Source organism: Mus caroli, chromosome 2 (genome assembly GCF_900094665.2).
Source record: "Mus caroli chromosome 2, CAROLI_EIJ_v1.1, whole genome shotgun sequence".
Taxonomy (NCBI): domain Eukaryota; kingdom Metazoa; phylum Chordata; class Mammalia; order Rodentia; family Muridae; genus Mus; species Mus caroli.
Genome location: NC_034571.1, coordinates 62,228,370 through 62,250,783, shown reverse-complemented (window position 1 = coordinate 62,250,783; position 22,414 = coordinate 62,228,370). Strand labels below are relative to the sequence as shown.

Genomic DNA, 22,414 nt, shown 5'->3' with positions numbered 1-22,414 from the left:
AAACCAACAGAAGGAAAAGAGACTCAAGAGAAGGCAAAAGAATCGTAGGCTCCCGATTCTCATGTTCAAGAATCCCACAAAAATATTAAAATAAAATATACAGAGGACATGGTACGGATTCCTGCATGCCTTGTCCTTGTTGCTGTGGCCTCAGTGAGTTCTTATGAGCTTTGTTCAGTTGATTAAGTGGGCCTTGTTCTCCTGGTGTCTTCCTTCATCTCCCCTGGCTCTTCCACTCTTTCTGACTCCTTTCCATGGGGTTCCCTAAGTTCTGAGGGAACAAATTTGATCGAGACACACCATTTGGAGATGCTTGTCCCAATGTGTTTCTCGGTTTCTCTTTCTCTGTCCATTTCTGACTCTGTCTCTATTCTCTCTCTCTCTCTCTCTCTCTCTATCTCTCTCTCTCTCTCTCTCTCTCTCTCTCTCTCTCTCTCTCTCTCTCTCTCTCTCTCCCTCCCTGTGTGTGTGTGTGTGTGTGTGTGTAATCTCTGGCTCACAGTCTGTGTTTGTTACCATCTGCTGAATGTCAAGCAGCCCCTATAGTTTTATTCAAGCTCCCTGGCTGTGATTTCAATTTGTTTTGCTGACTGTAGTACCTTCAGTGTCTAGAATCGTATACTACATAGAAAAAAAGTTCAAATACCATGAAGGAGAAGAGCAGCAACTTTCGAATCTAATATAAATTGCCAATCAACTTGGCTGGACATTGTTTTTCACCTAGATATTTCTGTCTAGTATCCCTTATGAGATTGTGATTTTATCCTGTGTAGGAAGAATCTGAGGCTCTTCATAGGGAAAAATAAGATGTGATAGAGATAAACGTCGAGCTGGTTACAAACTCAGCCTTTACCACCTCTGCTACACACTGTCCCTTCTCTGGACACTCATAAGACAACCTGTGTGCATCATTATATGTATACATATATATACATATATATATACATATATATATATATATTCATTATTTGAGATACTTTATCTTCTATGTAGACTCATGAAACTAAGTATACTTGTTTTAATCTACATTTCTCTCATTCATTATATAATTTCAATATTATTAAGAATCAAAATAGGTGTATTTCCTTTTCGGGTCTTCACCAGCAAGTTCTGAAAGAGTTCTCCTGTTGTTGTTGTTGTTGTTGTTGTTATTTGTTTGTTTTTCTCATTTAAGTTGCAGCATACAGTGTTGAATCCCAATCTGAAGCTTGGATTTATTCTCCTTTCAGTGTGCTCCTGTCTCTGCACCCCCTTGATTTTCTCCTCATTTTTATTTAGGTTGTTCAGTGTTTATATGTCCTCAGATTTCCCTTAGAGTAGGATGGTAACATGGATGAACAGATGTATTAATTAAACACAGAGAGCTATATTCTGGCAGCTAATTATTTCATACTGTTAAAAAAAAAAAAACACCTTTCTCAAAAAGTCTCCTTTAATGGTAGGCTCTCACTTTCCTGTGAACAAGATAGAAGGAGAAGCTGGCACACAGGTGTGCCACAACTTGGGTGTGTCCAACACAAAGGAAGAATGCTCCCCAGGATCCTGTCTATTTCACGTGAATATTTGTGAGTTGAAGTTATTTTGTACTATAACAATGACATTCTCACTTATAGGCTATCCGGGAAAAAAATTGAAGCAATTTGTTTCATGAGCACTCAAAGATATATGTGTTGGTTCCTTTTTTGTTGTTTGATTCATTTTTGTTTTGTTTTGTTTTGTTTTTTACAAAACTCTTTTTTTCTGACCTCCTTCAACAGCATGTGAGGTTATCATCAAATGTACAGACTTGCCTTTGAGGGCCACATTCCACCAGGACTTTGGTCGACTTTTATGCCTTTCTGTATGTGTCATCCATATTTTGGGTGGGTGGTGAAGATTCCATGGCTTTCTCTTTTCTCTCTCAACCTTGATGTTCCTCTTCCCTTCATTTTAGCCAGTGGCAGACTCCTTTTCACAGGCTCAGAGAAGGCAAAGAAGAGACCAGGCTAGCAGGTATTTCTTTCATGTTCTAGTGATCCACGAGTGTAAGGGTATGAGAACATTTCCATGGAACTAGGCAAAAGAAGGAAGAAGTATATTTGATGGCAATGGTCATATCTTGATGCCAATAGGGATGAAAGCAGAGGTTGGCTGAGAAGAATAACAGGATGACAGCAATGGGTTCTGCCTCTGCAGTACTGACGGGCAGCAGAACTCTGGAGAGTCAATGTTCAATGCTTAGGTAAGCTGGATCACTCTGACCAGTCAGAAAATCCCAGACACCTTAGGTCTACTTAAGAGCAACACACAGTTGTTACTCTGGTAATGGAGCCAACAACCTTCAGCCCCTATTAGAAGATGGCCTAAAAGAATGGCTACCAAGGTGGACAGCAATGGAGGGATGATATTCCTGAAATGACTGGGGTAGCCTTTTAGCAGACACCAAGCAAATTAATCAAACATTAAATGCTAAACTATCAATAAAACATAAATAAAATCAGTGATATGTGGGATATTAAGATTTAGAGTTTAGAGAGATACTGTATTGAAGGTATAATTTCTAAACACATTTCAGGTAATCTTGTTATTTGACTATCCTGAAAGCATTTTACCTGCCCTATAAAATTTCTCGTTTCTACAAGATTCACACATATTAATGCAATTGTAAGGAACAATTAATAGCCTAATGTAAATTAACTTTAAGAACGTAAGCTTAAATAGTAGACACCAGTTTGATAATATAATTTTGAGTTTCATACTAGAAAATTTGAAACATGTTTCTAAGGCACCTTTTTCCGCCATTTTGCACTTTGTTTGTTAGTGTTGCACAGGTATAAAATATGGGAAATAAGTAACAATAACTACAATCATGTTTTGAGTTAATTTTAATCCCTTATCAACTTTCCACGTTTATATAAATATTGGTCTTTGTGTGGATAAACAAATCACTCTTGCAAATTATTATACCCTTGTCTAGTGCTTTGCCACTCTCTTTCAGGGTGAGTCTGGGAGGCTGCACGCGATGTCAGATATCTGGACTATTTCTATAAAGCAGAGGATTAGATTCCTAGGAAACAGAAAAAATAAAATTAGCTTTTCATACAGTTATTTCCTAACCATTTCTGAGGGACAGCATGTCTTTGCTTTCAATTCTGTTCTTAGGGTTTAGGACAGATTGTCAGTACTTTAGCATCCTCAAGTTCACGTGGAGTGGATTTCCTGTGGATATTTAGATCTGTTGTCTACTGAAGCATTTCCAAGACAGCCTGCACAGATATACATTTTCCAAAAACTTCTTTAGAAAAAAATAATAGTTCAGAGTTAATAACATCATTTTAAGATTAAATATTTGTTTGCTAAATGGCTAACAAAATTATTTTTATGTAATGGCTACATGATTACACCTAACCCAACTAGCAATTGTAGGTGTTAACTTTCATGATTATTTATAAACACTTGAGAAAATGTTGCAGTAGAAAATGAAGTTTTTTGTGGCTTCAATTGTGTGTGCCTTTTTCTAAATACTAACAATTTCTATCAACAAAAGATAAGTGAAAATCCACACTAATAAAGGGAAGCTAATTGGTCAGGATAAAGTAACTGCATAAGATGTCTGGTTAAAATTCTGAGTAGCTCAGCACCTAAAAAAAAAAAAAAAGCCTTATCTTTATAACTACTATTATTTTCCTGTCAAGTAAGTCTACTCTGTTTCACTTGGACTCCAGATTCAGAATCCTATAGATCTTTAAGAAGGCAGTGTTCTAGTTTGCTTTATTTGGGTATAATAAACACCATGGTCAAAACCAACTTGGGAGCAAACAGGTTTATATGGCGTATAAATTCATTTCACAGTCCATCATTTAGGAAAGTCAGGACAGAAACTCATGCAGGGACAGAGGCAGGAACCAGGAGATATGCAGAGACTATGGAGGGATGCTGTTTAGTTGGTACCCACGGTTTGATCCCCATGAATTGTTGGTCTGCTTTGCCATACAACCTAGCACCAATTTCCCAGAGATAACTCTCCCCATAGTGAGTTGAGCATTCTCACATTAATCATCAATCAAGAAGATGCTCCACAGAGAGACTCACGGGCCAATCTGAGGATAGAAATTATTCTATTGAGGGTTTCTTCTGTAAATATATATCTAGGTTTAGGTCAAGTTAACAAAAAACAACCAAACAGACAAACAAAAATAGTCCCGCCAGATTGAGATTGAAGGCTATAATTACTAGTTCTCTTATCCCAACATGATGAAGCTAGAGGGGTGGTGGCTTGAAAATATTAACATGTCCTTCAAATTTCGCAAAATTTCCTTCTAAGCCTTTTCAGTAAAAACAAAACTCAGATATATTTTGTGTACAGCATAGGTCAAAGTGTAATTAGGAAGCTAGGCAGCCACAGCCTGGTCCAAGTCAACCTCCTACATCAAGGTTAATAGGCAGTGCACTGGCCAGAAAGAGAAGTTATCTGGAATCAGATCTGAAAAGAGGGTGGCATGCCCCCGAGGACTGCATTGCCAAGACAAAATAATTAGGACTAACATGACACAGAAGTAGAGGCAGAAAAACTGTGGCCATTTTTGGCTTCAGTTACCCAGAGTTACCTAATTTTTAGCCAATTGTTTTCTGTTTTAGGAAATTTTAGAAAATGGCATAAAGGGTTGGACTGTGTTGGTGGCTGACATTAGGTTTTAGGATTTTGACACTACAAATTATCCTTAATTATTTACCAACAGTTGCTAGTTATTAACAAATGCTTCTTAGGGGGAATGTCTTGCTGTTAGTGGCCCCGAACAATTCCGTTTTACCTTTTTACTGTGTGAACTACATTTATAGAAAACCTTCATTTAAATTTTAATAAAAATTACAGAGTGATATCAGAGGATAGCACCCATCAACAAGTATTCTTCCATTTCCAACCACAATGCTCTTTCCCCATTACAGGTAACTATGTAGACTTGACTAATTTCCCAGCAAAAGTGTACTTTATTGCAATTATAAAACAAAACAAAACAAAACAAAACAAAACAACAAATAACAAATAACAAACAAAAACCCCCAGAAGTTTAGTTTTGAATTTTGAGTAAGTGGACTCGTACTTTTTTCTTTTGTTCTTTTTCAACTTTGCTCAAAAGTATGATTGAAAATAATAATTGTAACTGTTCCCTTAATGTCATTACACTCTGTGATCTCACAATTGCTTACATGTTCAGCTGTTCATAACATTTACATTGAATTTAGCTTAGAGATCTCTGACATACTTGAATGAATGTCTTTTCTATGCATTCTAAATCACAAGCATGAATTTCCTAGAAGCTATATTGCTGAGGGAGAGTGTGGGAATGCAGGGGTTTGGGGCATGCATGCTGTAGACATAATCAGATTGACATACTGGTCTAGTCTTTTCAATTTATATACTAAACATTCTTATGTACTTTGAACATGGCCTTTTGAGCACCTGTACATTGGACCATTTAATTAGACTACTACTTTCATGTACTGACTCATCTGTCCATCAATAATATGCAAACTGCCTATATCCAAAGTATCGTGCCAGGCTCCAGGACACATGATGGCTATATAAGGTGACACAACAGTCCATGAAGAACAATAAACATCTGTCCCCGAGGGTTCAAATTTTCATAAAGTATGATTATAATTCTTTCTTTCAGAAGAGTCTTAAAGCAGAGGCAAAGAATTGAATGAATCTTCCCGGGGATGATGAGAGATCACGTTAAAAAGCAGGTTGCAGATTTCTTCTCTTTTATTGGCTTAAGTTGTTCAATAACTGTCCATAATGTTTTCTCAAGAAACAGAAAAACGACTGCACTGCTGCTTTGCATGTTGCATGTTCTAGGTATTTAGGTTGTGAAGTGCTGACTGAATGAAGTAAAGGTGTCTCAAAGCAGGAAATAATTGTGTGCTAAACTTGATGTCAGAATACCATTTAATCAGTCTGGATTTAAATAGAAATTCTGATTTCATTTAAATTCAATAGATACTCCGTTCTGAGTGTCTGTGCTTTCGCAACCCATCTACTGTGCTTCTAATTACAAAATAAGTGCATATAGATCATGTTCAAAGGCCCTGAATCAGGAGAACTTCAGTTCTCAGGTACAGATATACATGGATGTGCATAAGGCAGCATAAAAGGAAAGCAAGAAAGAACTTGAGAAAATCTAGCACTGAATACCAAAGAAACAGTCTGTGCCGTACAGCAATTCTCTTATTCCCATACTAATTTGCCAGAAGTATTCATTCAGATAACCCAAGTCTAGCAGTGGTCTGCACAGCATGCTATGGAAGAATTACATATCATCTGGAGATGGATGAAAAAGTGAATTTTCCCCCCAAGCATAGCACCACACTGTTCTTAATCCATTAAACCGCATATTATTTGAGATAAATGCTTCTGTTAAATAGATGTCTTCTCCCTTTGGTAGCATGTGGGTTCCCCCTCTTTTAAAATATTCCGCAGGGGATAATCTCTTGATTGTTTTTACAACTTGCCCCTGCATTAGTTTTAGAAAACAAGAAGAAAACACAAGTCTCCCACAAAATAACACCCCCCCCCCTAAAAAAAAGTTGTTGTCCTCAAAATGAAAGTGTTAAACACCAAATACAGAAGGAATGCTCAAAGTCCACAGTGGAGCTTTGTGTTGAAAACAAGACACAAATGGCAAGTTTCTGTCTGCTGTGGACAAAGGCTACAGACTTTTCCAGGCACTGATCCACCAGAGAGGGAACCTATCAAACAGCATGGTTTCTGGTCACAATACAAATTATTTTCAGGTAACAAGGTAGATTTACAAAGATGGGGAGAGCAGATAAAACCACTGACAAGTTGTAGCTCCTAGAAGTAAACAAATGAACCAGAAGCAGCAGCCGGGAGAGCAGCAGAGGCTGGGAGAGAAGCAGAGGCCAGGAGAGAAGCAGAGGCATATGTGTGTGCATTTGGTTAAAATGCACTGCTGCCTTCCAAAGGATGGGGAAAGAGCTCTCCTTTCTCTCCTGTGTTCACCTCCAGGCACAGAATTAAACAGGATACTTTCGAATTTCATTGTCGGTATGCTGCTAGAATCAGGTATAGTCTATGTAAGCCTACTATTATCTCTGCAACTTTACAATTCCTCACAACAACCCCCGTGGCTGTGAGCAAATAGCTCATATAGAAGTGTACCTTGTCAGGTAAAGAAAAGTGAGAGAGGATCAGATTGCCCTAGGTCTTACAGACTTGTCTCTATCTCAGTATGGTATGCACACTATTTTTGATTCATTATTTTGGAAACGTCTACACACACACACACACACACACACACATACTACTACTACTACTACTACTACTACAGAGAACATTGCTGCAAGTGTCAAGTTAGAGAAAAGCTCTTACTTGGATTATATAAGTTTAATTATGTCTTCCGTCTGGCATTTTAGCAGGTGGCACTTCAGTGATCAGTGAAGCCCCAGCATCTGTGCATGCCAGCGTGTTATGTGAGTTGCCAGCCCACTGACCTAGAATTACATTATTGTCACCGTCATTTATAGGTGCTATAAAAACTAGGTTGTCTAGCTTCTTTCCTCATTTGTAGCAAAGAGTTATCCTTGAATCCCTTCTATTGAATTCTAAGGAAAACTCTCTCTCCAAAATTTCTTTCTCATCACCTTTTTGGTCCTTTGACAAATTTCACTCATAGCACCTGTGGTCCGCAGACAGACAGGACCAGGCTGTCTAAGACAACAGCTTAACATTCTAGGTGTTTGATGTATCATAGCTGAATCATTAAAGATGCCAAATCTATTTCCAGAAGACGGCATTTGGACATTTTAGGGCAATTGCATCCTATGTAATTATACTATATGGGCACTTCTGGCTTTGATGCAAGACTTAACACTTGTTGTAATGTCTACTATATCATCTTATCTGCAGAGAATTCTTGGGGCCAGGCATTTAAAGAATGCATTCAATATGTGCTGAGTATATTCTATATGCCAGGCATTCTCTTGGCACTAGGAGAGAAAAACTTAGAGAAACTTCTCCAACTTTATAGGGTTGGGGGATTGCTCTATATAAATGTTTCCATGACAGATGTACAACTCAGTAATCAGTGGAGATATATAATTTCATTATTTTACATCAGGAAGTAACATCACTTAAACATGTCTAATTGATGATATTAGATGAAGCTACCTATAGTTATAAAGTGCTACCTATAGTTATAAAGTGAGACATCTATTCATCATTTGTTCTTGATAAAAGAAATTTTATGTTAATGATTACTCTGATCTGCTACAGAATGAGTCTATTGTGTATTTGACAAAGTCAGTGCAGATGCAATGGTTCATATGGGTTTTGAAGACAATCGTCATGGATAATCTTTATTATTTGCATATTTAATGTGGGGTTAATTAAATGTCTTTCTTGTTCTTTGAGATCGATTTTGAAACATGCCAGAGCTGGAAAAAATCCATAGGGGGGAAAAAACCACAAACAAAGGGGTAATATTCCTAAAAGCTCAGCAATGAACTTGACTATTTCTAGGGTCTATTGGAATCCCTCTAGATTCCATTTAGTTGACCTAGTAAATTTAGTATATTTCTTCCTGGTTTTGTTGTTGTTGTTTTGCTTTGATGCTAGGTTTAAATGCTAGGCTGCTGTCCATTATTCACCAATGTAAGTGAAATGCTGTTGATTTAGGTACATTATGGGCATACTCGGGATTTTGCTCTACTCTACCCTGCAATTCGACTCTATGAGCAGCACAGAGCGACTGTTCCTGTAAATGGACAATGTAACCTGTGAGTTTTGAATCATTTCTAATCAGTAAACTATCCAGTACTTGAAACTGCTGCAATAATCTTCAGTTCCTTCTAGGGCTTGCTTTTGGACGATGCTCTAAGTAATGGAAGGAAGCCAGGTAACATTTTGCTGGGCCTAATCTCATAAGAGGTATCCCATCAAGTTGATATTTAATTGCCTTTTAAAATTTCAGAACAAATTCCAAAGGGAAAAAATATGTTTTGCTTAAAACCAGCCATTCTCATTATAGTGGTGGCTTTAGTCCAGTCTGATAACTTTATATAATGTAGTTCTTTTAAACCCCACTGGGAAATGACATTATCAGACACATTGGTTGTTACACAATCAAGCCCAGGGGAATGTTTCTGAACAATGGTGGTGAATAAAGACATCAACCATTGAAAACACCAAACACAATTATCTTGCTGTATTTCAGAGTTGAAGAGGATATCTGATACATCTTAGCAACATCATCCATATTTGCCTTACATACTTGCTCTATTTACAGGCAGAGGAACTGTCTCCAATATGTCCACTGTATTTTTAGCATCTTCTATTATGATGGACACATAAAAGCTATCTGAGAAATTGATATATATATATATATATGTATGTATATATATATATATATATATATATATATACATATATATATGTTTATTAGTAAAATGTGTAAACCCAAAAATTCTTGTCAAGGAAATTTAAAGGTATTTGTTATATTTATAAAAATGATTAAATATTAATACTCACTTAATGATGTGGTTTATGTGCATTTTAAATAACACTGAAGACATCTTAGTTCAGAAAATATAATTTTCTATTTATGCTTTAGGTTTTTTTTTGTTTTTGGTTTGGTTTGGTTTTTTTGGTTTTTTTTTTGGTCTTGTGACAATAAATACCAGCTATCATCATTTTGAGAAAAACTCCTGATTAAACTGCAGCCACTCAGCTAATGCTTTCCTTTTTCTTGGTAGGGCAAGATAAACATTGAATCATTTCTACAGTGTGGCATGAATGGAGACAACCTACTCACCCGAGGCTAAGACAATGTCTGGGATATTACAGCTACTTAAGAAGGACAAACACCACACAGTGTACCTCAAGCACAATAAGAGGCACTCTAGACAGCCTCCCATAGTTCTCCCATAGTTTCCTCCCATAGTCCTTTACTCAGATGGAAGGGAAAGAAAGAAGAAAAGAATGTAGGGATGCAGGAAACAGCTTTATTTATGGCCTTATACTCAACCAACAGTACTGTTTGCAAAAGAATGTTGAACAACTATCACGAATTGCACATGGAATTCTACAGTTGACTTTGGGATTACTGAACCCCATGTTTGTTCCTCAATAACACAGGAGACAGAGAGAGTTGTTTTTTTATGGTAGCAAGACTACTGGATTCTCTTCTAGTAGCAGGCATTCAACTACCAAAGGAAAATGAAGCTTGCCATTTTCACAATCTTTTCTCCAAACTCAGGCCTCAACCTCTGTGTCTGATTTCTCCGTGGTTGGGAGCATCATTAGTCATTGAATTTTGCCATCTTCACTAGTTAACTTATTGCTTTTATATGCACACTGAAGATGAGAATGTGAAATAAAGTACAAGAAAGAAGGTTAATTCATTGATTTCTGGAGATCTGAGAATTTCAACAATGCTAGGAAAGGTCAGGGGCTCTGGGCTGTGTGTCAGCTTTGGAATCAATGTTTGATGAAAACAATAAATATAAGTGATTCTAAAATTGCTTTCATTCAGAAGGGCATAAAGTGGTTATAAGTTAGAGGTCCAAGATGGAAATAAGTAATAGGGCAACTGTAAGTGACTATTAAACCATGACCAAGGTTTACCACTTTAGAAAGCTATGAAACTTTTAGGCTGCAGAACAAAATGGAACTCTGCAGCCCAGTAAATAGTTCTTAACACAAAAAGTCGCTATTGCAATACATTGAGGTGATGATAGTGGTTTAAAATTCGTACTGTGCAATTACTAGATGAAATGTGCTCACAGCTTATTATAGTACCGGAAACACTGGTACTATAAGAAAATGTGGGTTCTGACAACTTAGTGTTTGTTAGAGAAGCTATTATCTGCAATAGCCACAAAAGAATCTGATAGCTTGCAATTCATGAGTTGCACCAAAGTAAATTTATGAAAAAGATATAGTTTTCTTTTTTATTGATTATTTTATTTATTTACATTTCAAATGTTATCCTCCTTCCTGGTTTTCCATCTGACAACCACCTATCCCATCCCCCTTCGCCCTGTTTCTACAATGGTGCTCCCTAACCCACCCAGTCCTGCCTCCCTGCCCAGGCATTCTCATACACTGGAGCATTGCGCCTTCCCAGGACCAAGGGCCTCTCCTCCCATTGATGTCTGACAAGGCCATCCTCTGCTACATATGAGGCTGGAAACATGGGTCACTCCATGTGTATTCTTTGGTTCGTGGTTTAGTCCCTGGGAGCTCTGGGAGGTCTAGTTGGTTGATATTGTTGTTCTTTCTATGGAGCTTCAAGCTTCATAGAAAATTCTTCAGCTTCTTCAGTCCTTCCCCTAACTCCTCTATTGGGGTCCCAGTGCTCAGTCTGATAGTCGGCTGTGAGATAGTTTTCAAGGAAGGATAAAATATAATTATCTCAATAAATTGTTACAAAATTAAAAGAGCAGGTAGGACATCTAATATAAACTAAATGCATTTCCTTTTCACTTGGAAAGCATTAATACATATTAACTTTAAAGAACACATGTTAAATAAAAATAGAAGTTTGAGCAAGAAAGGAATATACATCATATCACAATTACCCTACCAGACTAGTATACTTATTTTGAAATCTTTATGAAGGAAGAAAGTACATTCAAGTGAACACAGACTGTTCCCAAGTCATTGGTGACATTAACAATACAGTTGTTTAATACTGGCCAAGAGTGCCTCCAATGGGTAGTACACATGTGTCCAGTACACATTCCTAGCTACAAGGAAGGAACTTTAATGGAATTATATAGTACACACAGAGGCTTGTGCTCAATCCAACCACACACACATGAAGGATTTCACACAAGTACCTTTGTAAAGAAAGTTAGCTTTACTCTTTTGCATTGGAATCAAAGAACTCTCTTCAAATGTTGGAGGAGATAATAAGGAGCTGTTGTTAGCCAGGAAGAGTGAATGGTGAATTATGTGACACTTTAGAAGTAACATAACAAAATACTTAACAAAAACGACTACCACAAAGTGAGAATTATGCTGTAATTGGAAACCATTGCGCTATAGATGATGGCTAATTACCCTAGGTGAAAATGTTGTTGCAAATGTTTTCTGGCCAGAAGTCGTTAACATAGTTAGTTAACTGCCAAGTGAAGGTGCTTGCTCAACTCTCTGTGGCAGGATATGAACACTGTCCCCTGTGGCTGCCATGTCCTAAGAACAGTACAGAAACTCAAGTATTTCAAAGAAACGGTGGAAGTTCACTGATCCCAGATACAGTAAGCAGGAAGTCTCTTCATTTTTTTATATCATTTAAATGAAAGCAAAGTTTTGTTTTTTTAAGCCTGACTTATTTCCCTTTTTCTTGGTTTGCCAATGTTGTGAGTTTCACTTAAGCCATGAGATATTATTAAAATTTAATTTGTTGAGCCAAATTTAAATAATCTCTTATGTTAGTGAAAGTATTTTTATCTTCTGTCTTCATGCCACATCCTTCTCCTTCTTTCCCTCCCCCTCTTTGTCATTTTGATGCTGTGGATTGAACCTAATTCTTTAACTATGCAAGCAATCAGTCTACCACTGATTTACATCCGAACCTAATGAAGGGAATTAAGCTTATGTGATGCTGACCAATTAAAACACACATAAATATCAGCTTTGCCTGATTAGGTTCCATCCGTCATAATAAAAATGTTATTTTCTATTTTTCAATGTATGTTTCTAATTTCTAATTTAAAGTACTCTGTGTTTACAGTGCAACAAAAGACAATATACATAAAAGTATGATTTTTTTAAAAAAATCAAATAATTTGTCTTGTTAGTGATAAGACCGGGATAGGATAAGCTACATCCCAGCCGCAATAAAAGAAGTTGAAATTATATTTTAGATTGAGAAATCAGTATAAACATAATACTTAGCTACCAGGAGTCTTTCTGATATTTTTAAGTACAAAGTTTCTTCCAAATTAATGGCCTCTTACTATTAACCATAACATTAGACAGAAGATGTTGCCTATATCTTTTCAATAGACAGGTTATCTACAAGAAACACATAACGAACATAATGACAATCTATATATTTCTTTGTCCAACCACGAACAGGACATCCTATGATGCTTAGGGTGTCAGAAACTCATTTAAAGAAATAGAGCCCATTAGTTTTGTAAATATCCAAGTCTCAGTCTTCTGCTTAAGTGCCTTTTGAACCTCCTGAGAAGGACTGCTTATTGGATGTGTGCAACAGAGAGAGCTAGACTAAGAAAGTCCTGGGGAGGCCTAGGAGAGAGAAATACACTGCTATTCTAAAAATAGCATAACAGACTTTTTCTTTCCCAAAAAGGAAAAAAGACTATAGATTAGATTCATGGCCTGTAACATTTCTGATCAGACAGAATGAGACACACATTTCTCATCTTAGACCAGAAGCACATGTATCAATATTAAATTGGCAAATGACATCATCCATCAGCTACTGAACTGTTTTGTTATAGGGGGAAGAAATCAATTTCTGCTCTGCATAAGCTGGGTGGTAGTTTATCTTCATTATCAACACAGCTGTATTGGAGTGACCCAAGAAGACAGTAACATATAACCTCTAGAGGCATCTGGAAGCCTCTTCTAGAGATTAGGTAAGCAGGGAGGTCCGGTGCTATAGAGCCATCTCATTTGCTGGGGACCCGATAACCACCAGTGGGGTGATCACGCTCCTTTGCTGATTTGAGCTACTGTGGTCCAGCACACAGTACTTACAGGGATGGACTAGAAGATGACAGCTGAGAGCTAAACAAATCCTTCTCCCCAGAGTTGCTTTGTCAGCTCTTTTGTCAGAATGATTAGGGTCACCTTAAATTTTACATTAAACCACGGTGGGCTGTATCACCAGTTTATACCTACTTATGCTCTACCTTAAATCTAGGGACAATCGCTGAAATTCTGGTTTTGGTTGTTTAAAATTTGAATTAATGGGTTTTTGTTGTTGTTGTTGTTTGATTGTTTGTTTATTTGTTTGTCTGTATGTTTGTGGTGATGAACAATAAATCCTCCTGCATGCTGGCAAAAAATTTTCTACCACAAAGCCACCTCACCTGCCCTTAAGTCTTGTTCTTTGTACAGGGATATGCTGTAGAGTATTGGACAAAGAGTGGGGTACTTGATTCTGTAGGCAGCGCTGTCTTTAACCTGAAGCAGAATAGATTCTGGGTACCAGTAGACTTAGCAGAAAAGGTGTGTATTTAAATTCTCTAACCCAAGTTCCTTCCTCATAGCTCTCATCCATTTTGTCCTTGAATACCTTGGTGCTGTTCTGTGTAATGTCAAGGAATTGCAGTGGGTGCCCATTTTGAATGGTTACATAACATATTTCAATTATCCCAAAATTGAGCAAAATAAAACATCTCCCAGATATTATTGATTTTTTTGCAATTGCTGAATTGTTTCTCAGTGTTTCTCTCCAACTCCTTTCTCTCATCCTGCCTACCTCTCATCCGTGCCATCACGCTTCATTTACTCATCCATATTTGTTGAACGTGATTCCACTCTCTGAGTCCTTAGAGTCCATAATACTCTAGGACTCTTTTGCACTTCTCCAGATAATAGTCAGATTCGTCTAGTTGATGATTCTCTATGGAGAAATTCAACTTAAATCATAACCAAAACAAAAATGAGTTTTAAGAAAGATACTATTAAACAAACCTACATATTCTGCTTAATATTTTACTTCAGAGGAAAAAAATATAACGATGAGGGTTCTAAAGATAAATGAGTCTACAGCTCCAATTATAAAGAGATTTGTCACCTTGCTTGCATCCTGCCTTCAATGTGCATTTGCTTATAACAATGATGCGCTCTCAGTTCCTGACCCCCTCTTAACCAATAGGACTTCCAGGCAGCTGGCTCATCAAAAGAAAACAAGGTAACACACCTAATATAACATAACTTGTTTTGGGAATGTAATTGTTGGATTGCAATAGTTAACATCAGTGACTCTCAGAAATTTTAGCTTTCCTAATATACAGCTACATATATTTAAGATTATTAAAGCATTGTTAAAACACAGTCCTTTGAATTTTAATAATTACTTAATAGATACAGACATAAAAATGTCCTCTTGGCAGCTCCAATATCAATATTAAATAGTTATTTGTTAGCTGAATGTACCTACAATAAATCTCAAGTGCGCATATATTCTTTCAAATGGCAGTCCTTGAATTAGAAGTATCCTGTCAAAGAAGAAGAACAAAAATACTCACAGCAGTTAGCAGACCAACTGACTTGCAGTCAGGTTTTTCCCCCCTTTGGAAAGGGTGAAAGCTTGGAAATCTTACCAAAGAGAAAATGATTTTATTGTTCACCTATGTAAGTTACACACGTGGTTTGCAAGCTGCTCTTTAGCTGCCACAATTCAGCAGGAATAAATGGACAGCAATTAAAGAAGCATGCTCATTATCATGAACTCTGAGACTGTGTGTACACAGTGCCAGGAGGCAGACATTCGTTTTCATGCCAAGATGCACATTATTTCATCCCAGTACAAATCACCAAACCATTTGAAATCTACATGAAGGTAAGACGCTCCTGTTAATTGAGATGTCTTTGAGCAAACTATACTGCATGAAGAATGACTGTGTCATCTACCATAAATTCCCACAATGAAAAGAAGATGAACATTATAGCAGGATACATTTATACCAACTGTGATACATCCCCACAATCTCTAAATAATTATTTAAGGTGAGAATATTAGCCAAAAATACCAGGCAAGCAAGTTGTATTGAAGAATCAAGAAACAAGCCAATGAAATGGAACAATTTGTTAATTAACTGAATTCTTTCTAAATTAATACTTAGTCTCTAATCTCCAAGCAGTGTTTGACTTTTGTCAGCTATTGGTAGCTACATTTTTATATTTCCCTGGAGCTTTTGATTTATATCCAACTGCCTTTTTTTATGTCAATCAAAATACAAACAAAGAAAAATGATAACGCCCTTTCATAAATAGAATTCTACCTGTGTACATAAAACAACATGTAGTCATTTTTTCTTCCTTGATTGTCCCAAGATAGCAGTCAGCGCATTCTGGTCTCTGCTTCTTTCCAGTCAACTTGGCCTCTTGTTGAATAGGTCAGCATGTGTAAAACTGAGCCCAGGACACAAGAAAGCTCCACCACTGCAGTCTGGAACAGGCTTCTAGTCTCTATAAATTGCTACTCACTTTCCCAAGGACCATCTAATTACATAGCCGCACCATAATCCTCTCCACATATTTCTCTGGTCACACATCCAGCAATATTTTTACAACCAAATCTCAGATTAAAATGTATTTATTTCTCTTAACCCATATGGTTACCTAAGCCTTGCATATTATTTATTACCAAATGTAATGGACGTGTGTTTGGGGATCTCTTTCTATGACTCTTCCTGTATTTAGTTTTTATTACTGTTTCTGAATCATATTGAGGAAAAAAAAATCCCCAGTGCCTTGAAATTATCTTCCAAACATCAGGCTCAGGAACATGACATGTTAATGCAATTTTAGAAATCTTGAGTTTGACCTCAAGCTGATGACCAAATGAAACACTATCACAGCTTCCACTTTCTCAAGAGGCCATGCATAGCAGAAGTCTGGCACTAGCCAGACTGATAGTGTAAGTTCTGCTGTTTACTGACTGAGGGATGTTCAGGAGTCTCTAAGCTGTGTTTCCTTTTCTGTACAATATAAATAATACTACCTACTTCACACACTTCTTGCTAGGGTTTATTGAAATCAGTGTCCAGTCGCCAGCTTATAAGAGTAATTTCCAGAATTACTTATTATGAATAACATACACACATACATTTTCAGATCCTCCCTTGTTTGATAGATATTTTTACTTCTCTTAAAAACCAATTTCATAAAGTAGAGAAGGCAGTATTTTTGGTGTACTTCTGAGATAGGAGCTGTAATTCATACAAATCCAATAAAGCATTTGATCTAAAAATGAAAACATATTAATGATAAAAATTGGTCAGTAGATACTTTAACATCTAGATCCAATAATGAAATTGTTTATAGTATTTTCATCATTAAACTTAATCATGAATCATTTGTTCCTCAAAAAATTGTGCAAAGTAAATACTTTTCATTTTTTTAAAAAAAATTATTATTCTCTCATATGCTATTGCCCATCCACAGCCTCTCCTCCCTCCGCTTCTCCCAGGTTCTCCCTCACCTCGCTTTGCCCCAGATCCAGTGCTCCTGTTTCCCTTCAAAACAGAGCAGGCCTCCCAGTGACATCAACCATACATGGCGTCACAAGACGCAATAAGACCGGGTACAAATGCTCCTATCAAGGCCAGATGAGGCAACCCAGTAGAAGCAAAGAAGCAAATATGGACGAGCAAAGAAGCTAATCCAATTTAGCTTCCACTGAGATTTTATGCTTAAATTGGTGACTTTCTCTAATTACTTTTCAGCAACACCATCATTTAATTCATTGTTTTAATAAACTTCTAAGTCATAGAATTCAAGTCTAAAGAATTTTCTTTATCGAAGACGGTCTCCCAAAAGTCAGTCAAATTTGCCTTAATCCAATTGGCTCCTGTTGTTAAAATGGGATTCCTTCTAGTTTCTCACCTTGTGTGAAGAGACAAAGCTGTGGACGGTTCTGAAAGATAGCATCATGATGGCTGTGTTGCGAAAGCTAATTTTTTTTTTAACGGGTAGGGCTGAAACGCTATTATCTGAGTCTGTGTTACTGAGAAGGTGCTGTTTTTAAAAACAAATAAAGTGGCAGAGATTCCTAAAGAACCATCAGGACACCTGCATGTGTACATACACCTTAGCGTTAAAAGTGCAACATTGTAGAAATGTTCCTACTAATGTGGGTGGTCCTCTCAGTGGAGACCTAAGTATCCTGAACTCTTCACTGAGGGGCCCACCCACATTAATAGGATTTAAGTATGCCGAGGTATATTACAATTAGGAGAAATCTGTCGAATGAAAGCAAAGTCCAGCTGAACCCAAGAGCAGTCCAAGAACTCAACGGTACATTCTTTCTCAAAGGAATTAACTTTCCTTTGAAAGAACTAGTTTAAAACAGCTGCTAACTTCAGAGAAGTCATATGTCTCTGCCTTGCTTTCTCCTAGCCCCAATCAAGCTGAAAGTAAAACTACCTTGCTGAGGAAAGAGGGTCAAAGAATGAAATTTTAAAATAAATTTAGAAGATTTACCATTATCTAGGAGTTAAGTAGTTGATCCCTGGGTAATTTTATGTGATTGGTAGTTTGGTGTAGGTTTTCCAGTACCAGCAAAAGACAATCCTTCATTAAGTCAACTGAGGAGGCAACAGAAGACAAAATAATGATTATTTCTAAGTATATCTTATGAAACCTGAATAATCATTTAAGTTAATTACATCTTTGCAGGAGGGAAAAAAAAAACGAGAAAAACAGACAACTGAAGCAAAACAATTTGGCCAGAAATTCGACTTGGAGGATTAATTTCCTGTGTGATTCATGCCTGTGTAAGCTCATGGTGTAAGTTCTATTTCCTGTCTGTGATTTTGTGTTGGGATAGATGGTCTAAGAAATGCCAGATTTTAAGTTAGCTAATCTCTTAATTAATCCATTAAAAATGCATATCCTAGTCAGCTCAAGCCTCCCAGTCCTTTCCAAACAAAACTTAAGGGATGGAGATTTATAAAGTACAACTCTACAACACAGAAGAAGGCAGAAAAGAGGAATGGGAGATGAGGCTCAGACAGTAAAGATGTTGCCACCAAGTTAGATGATTTGAGTTCAATCCCTAAAACCTACAGCATTAAAAGAAAATGAAGAAATGCCCACCCCAAAGTTGTCCTTTGATGTCCACACATAGAATATGGCATACATGCAATCGCTAGACACAGAAACAAATAATAAAAATGTTATCACCGTTTTTAAGGAGAAGCTGTACTTTAATGACTGTAACATATACCCAGTGATGTGCTTATGGACACATATTGTGCTTAGGGTACTCTTCAGAGATAGAGTGCCACCAATTACAGGAATCTCCCAGGCATTTTCCCAAATGAATAGCCTAGTGAATATCACTGGAAGAGTAGATATGTACATAGAGATGTGGTGATTGGTAAAAAGATATATGAACATTTTAATATAAAATGTAAATTAAGACAGAAATGTGAATAGAATGTAAGAAAGAATAGAGTTCCCTGAAGGACATAGGTATTACTGGAAAGATTTCCAGAGAAAGGGGCATGGAAAGATATTATCAAAATGTGACCAAAATATTAAATAGCCCTGATGAAGTCAAGTCCTACGATGAAAATGACTGATTTTTAAGAATAATAAATCAAGTATTCACACATCATATTATGACTGTGGTGAAAAATAGAAAATCTCGGGAGACTAAAATTTGGAGACAATAATAGAACTGCCTTTTGTAAGACTTATGATGAGAAGCAGATATAAATGCTTATTAACATTGGGATTACACATTCAAGTGTGAGGATATTTATTTAGGTTTATACATTCTAGTATTCAACTACCTAATGTTTACCCCCCTGACTCATTATTTCCTGTTTCTGAGAAAGGCTCTTGAGGATGTCCTCTAATAGAGGAGGAGTGGGGCAAGGCACAGGACACCAAGGCTGAGAAAATTCCAGAAAATATTGTGTTTCTAACACAAAACTGTAGCTCAGAGAAACATCAGAACATTCACTGTGCAAAGAAAACAACAACCTCATGTAAGAGTGGCATCTGAAGAGCTCTAAGAAGGATTTTCCTAGGAGGGACAGGATGATGGGAGAAAATGAGTCGTTTCCACTATAAAATAATGGGAAAGTGAATAACCTGAAGTTAAATACTGTTTTAAGGAACCAGAAGAGACAGTGTAATTAAATATCTGGGGGGAAACTAAAAGCAAGGAAAATAAATTAAATTCATTAATTTAAAATTTGAAAATATAGGTAATGCTGTCTGAGCCAATGGCAAAAATTATCATTACACTAGGTTTACATTAATATCACCGGAAAATGCATTTAATATTTTACATCACTTTATTTTTAATGGTCTTATTAATTAGCAATTATTTTGAGTTCAAGAAAGCCACACATACTTTGCTAACAATCCCTGGTTGGGGTGGAGCTTCTAACTCTATTTCTGGTGCGAATTTGTCCTACCAGTTTGGCAGTTCTAGAATTTCAGAATATGGTTGCTGACTACATTGTCCTACAACACCTAAAGAAGCCACCTGCACAGTTCCTATCCAAGGCATCTCACGTAAATAAGAAGCCATACTGCAATGGCTACTAAAAACGTCTGCCAGATATGCTCATGGCCACATGACATGCCAATTGCTGCTCTGACTTCTGGGACCTGTGAGGGTAGTTGGTCACAGTCTGGAAGGACTTAGCATACAAAGGTCTGTGTTGATAGATGTCTTCTCGGCATGAGATGCATTGGTGTCAGAACAAAGATCCCTAAAGATGGAACTCAAGGACAAAAGAACTAGAATCTTTGCTTTGTACCTATAGCTGCTTGTGCTACTCCTGACACTGAGTAGGCATGTTGAACAAAGAGTGAGGAAGGGACAATTCATGTGACTGAGTAAACTTACTTTCACTAGTTGCTCTAAGTCACCAGATATTCCTGTCATGAAAACTCTTGGTGGTTATTATTCTAACAGGTAGTTAACATTTTTTACATATTGCATATATTCAAGTATCTCTTTTCAATAACATAAAGGACAGCCATTGTTTTAGTCTTTATTGATACCTTGACTCTGAAACAAAGTAACAGGATGTGAGTGCAAGACTTCCATAACAACACTTATTCGACTCACAGAAAAAATTTTCTGTCTTTTTGTGGTATTGAAGTTTAAAACCAGGATGCCACAGATGCTAGACAAGAGCTGTACCCCTGTGCGATAAGCTATTTATATACAAAGAGCCTATAAAATACCTTTTGAAAATTAACACTAAATTTAATGCTATGATTATTAAATATTTTAAGGTAGACACCTTGCTAAAATCTACTGAATATTCTTTTATCTTGCCTGTCTATCAAATTATTTAAGACAACTTATAATTATGTGTTCTGTAAACTCATTGTAGTGAAAATAAAATAAGCCCTGAAATAAAAAAAAAAAAAAAAAAAAAAAAAGATGTCACTAACACTCCCAGACTGGTCTCAGTTTCCTTGTGATCCTTTGGCTTCCATCTCCTGAGTAGCAGGGATCACATGCCTACCTGATGAATGTGCATTTTTATAACCTAGTATCACTTTAAAGTTACAGACTAATATAGTAGTGATGTTGACAGATGTTACAAAAAAAAAAAAAAGCCAGAGATAGCAGCATAAAGCAATCAATAAAGAAGAGAGAAGAGGAAAGAGAAACCAAAGAGAAAGGGGCAAAAATCAAATCAAATACTGTCTCACTTCCAAAATGTGTTCTCAGTAAACCTAAATTAATAGTTTGGTGAACAGCCAAGACTGTGGGTTATTCTTTGTGCTGTGATCCTTTCAATTGCACAACTGCTAACTACTCATACAAACTGACCGTATGGTATTACTGGAGGTTTAAAACAAAACTTGGTTATTAAATAATAAAGCATTAATATACAACAATGTACAGCTTACTGAATAGGAATTAAAATGTAAAGGCCGACAAAAGTTTTTTATTGTTAATTTGCATGGGAAACAGATTAACTGCTTAATAGTACTCAAGGTGTGAGTAATCATTTATTACTTTGCAATCAAGTCAAGTTTTGGGATAGCTACAGTAATTTACCTAGATGAATAAAATTTTCTTTGGGGGGTTTCTTTTGGAAGGGTGGAGAGATTCAAGCTTGCTTGCCAGTGGCATGCTACTTAGCTATGTTAAAGGGACCTTCTTCTTTTCTTCCTAAATTTGAAGCAGACCTTGGGGTTACAGTTTCTGGGAAACTGGGAGATGTCATTCAGCTTATTGCCACATTGTCCTTCCCATTAATAAAAATATTCTTAGATAGAACAGAAGTTAACTTTGTCTTCTCATGGACAAGAATATGCAGAACCTTAGGTCATTAAAGCATACAGGATGGGGGAGGAATAACTCTTCATTCTTTGAGGGATTTTAATATCAAGAAAAAAATAAGACAGCAGTATTACTCAACAAGAAGTGTCAGGGGATGGCTGACCTATTCTTCTGACATTTCAACACACTGCCTTTAAGTTCAGAAGTGAGAGGTTTCGCTTTCATCTGTTTAATAACTGGAAAATCATCTCAAAAATGTTCTCCATCTTTGCTCCACTAGATTGGTCTCAATAATGTGGATTCAGGGGATTCTAAAAAGGACTCTTAAAAAGAAAAGATAGCTACCAGGGACTAGACAAGGCTGTCCACTTTCTCCATACCTATTCAACATTGTACTTGAAGTCCTAGCCAGAGCAATTCGACAACAAAAGGAGATCAAA

The 22,414-nt window shown here is 36.8% G+C and overlaps 1 protein-coding gene across 4 annotated transcripts in view; it reads right to left on the bottom strand.

The window, feature by feature from the left end:
• Positions 1-22,414, bottom strand: part of B3galt1 (beta-1,3-galactosyltransferase 1) — a 550,921-nt gene that overhangs the window by 419,049 nt on the left and 109,458 nt on the right. The window contains exon 1 of one of the 4 annotated variants that reach the window (XM_029469667.1): positions 14,460-14,574. The exons of the other annotated variants lie outside the window; for them this stretch is intronic. The gene's annotated coding sequence lies outside the window, so the exon portion shown is untranslated. Of the gene's footprint in view, positions 1-14,459; positions 14,575-22,414 lie in introns of those variants that run through there. 4 annotated transcript variants of the gene reach the window in all.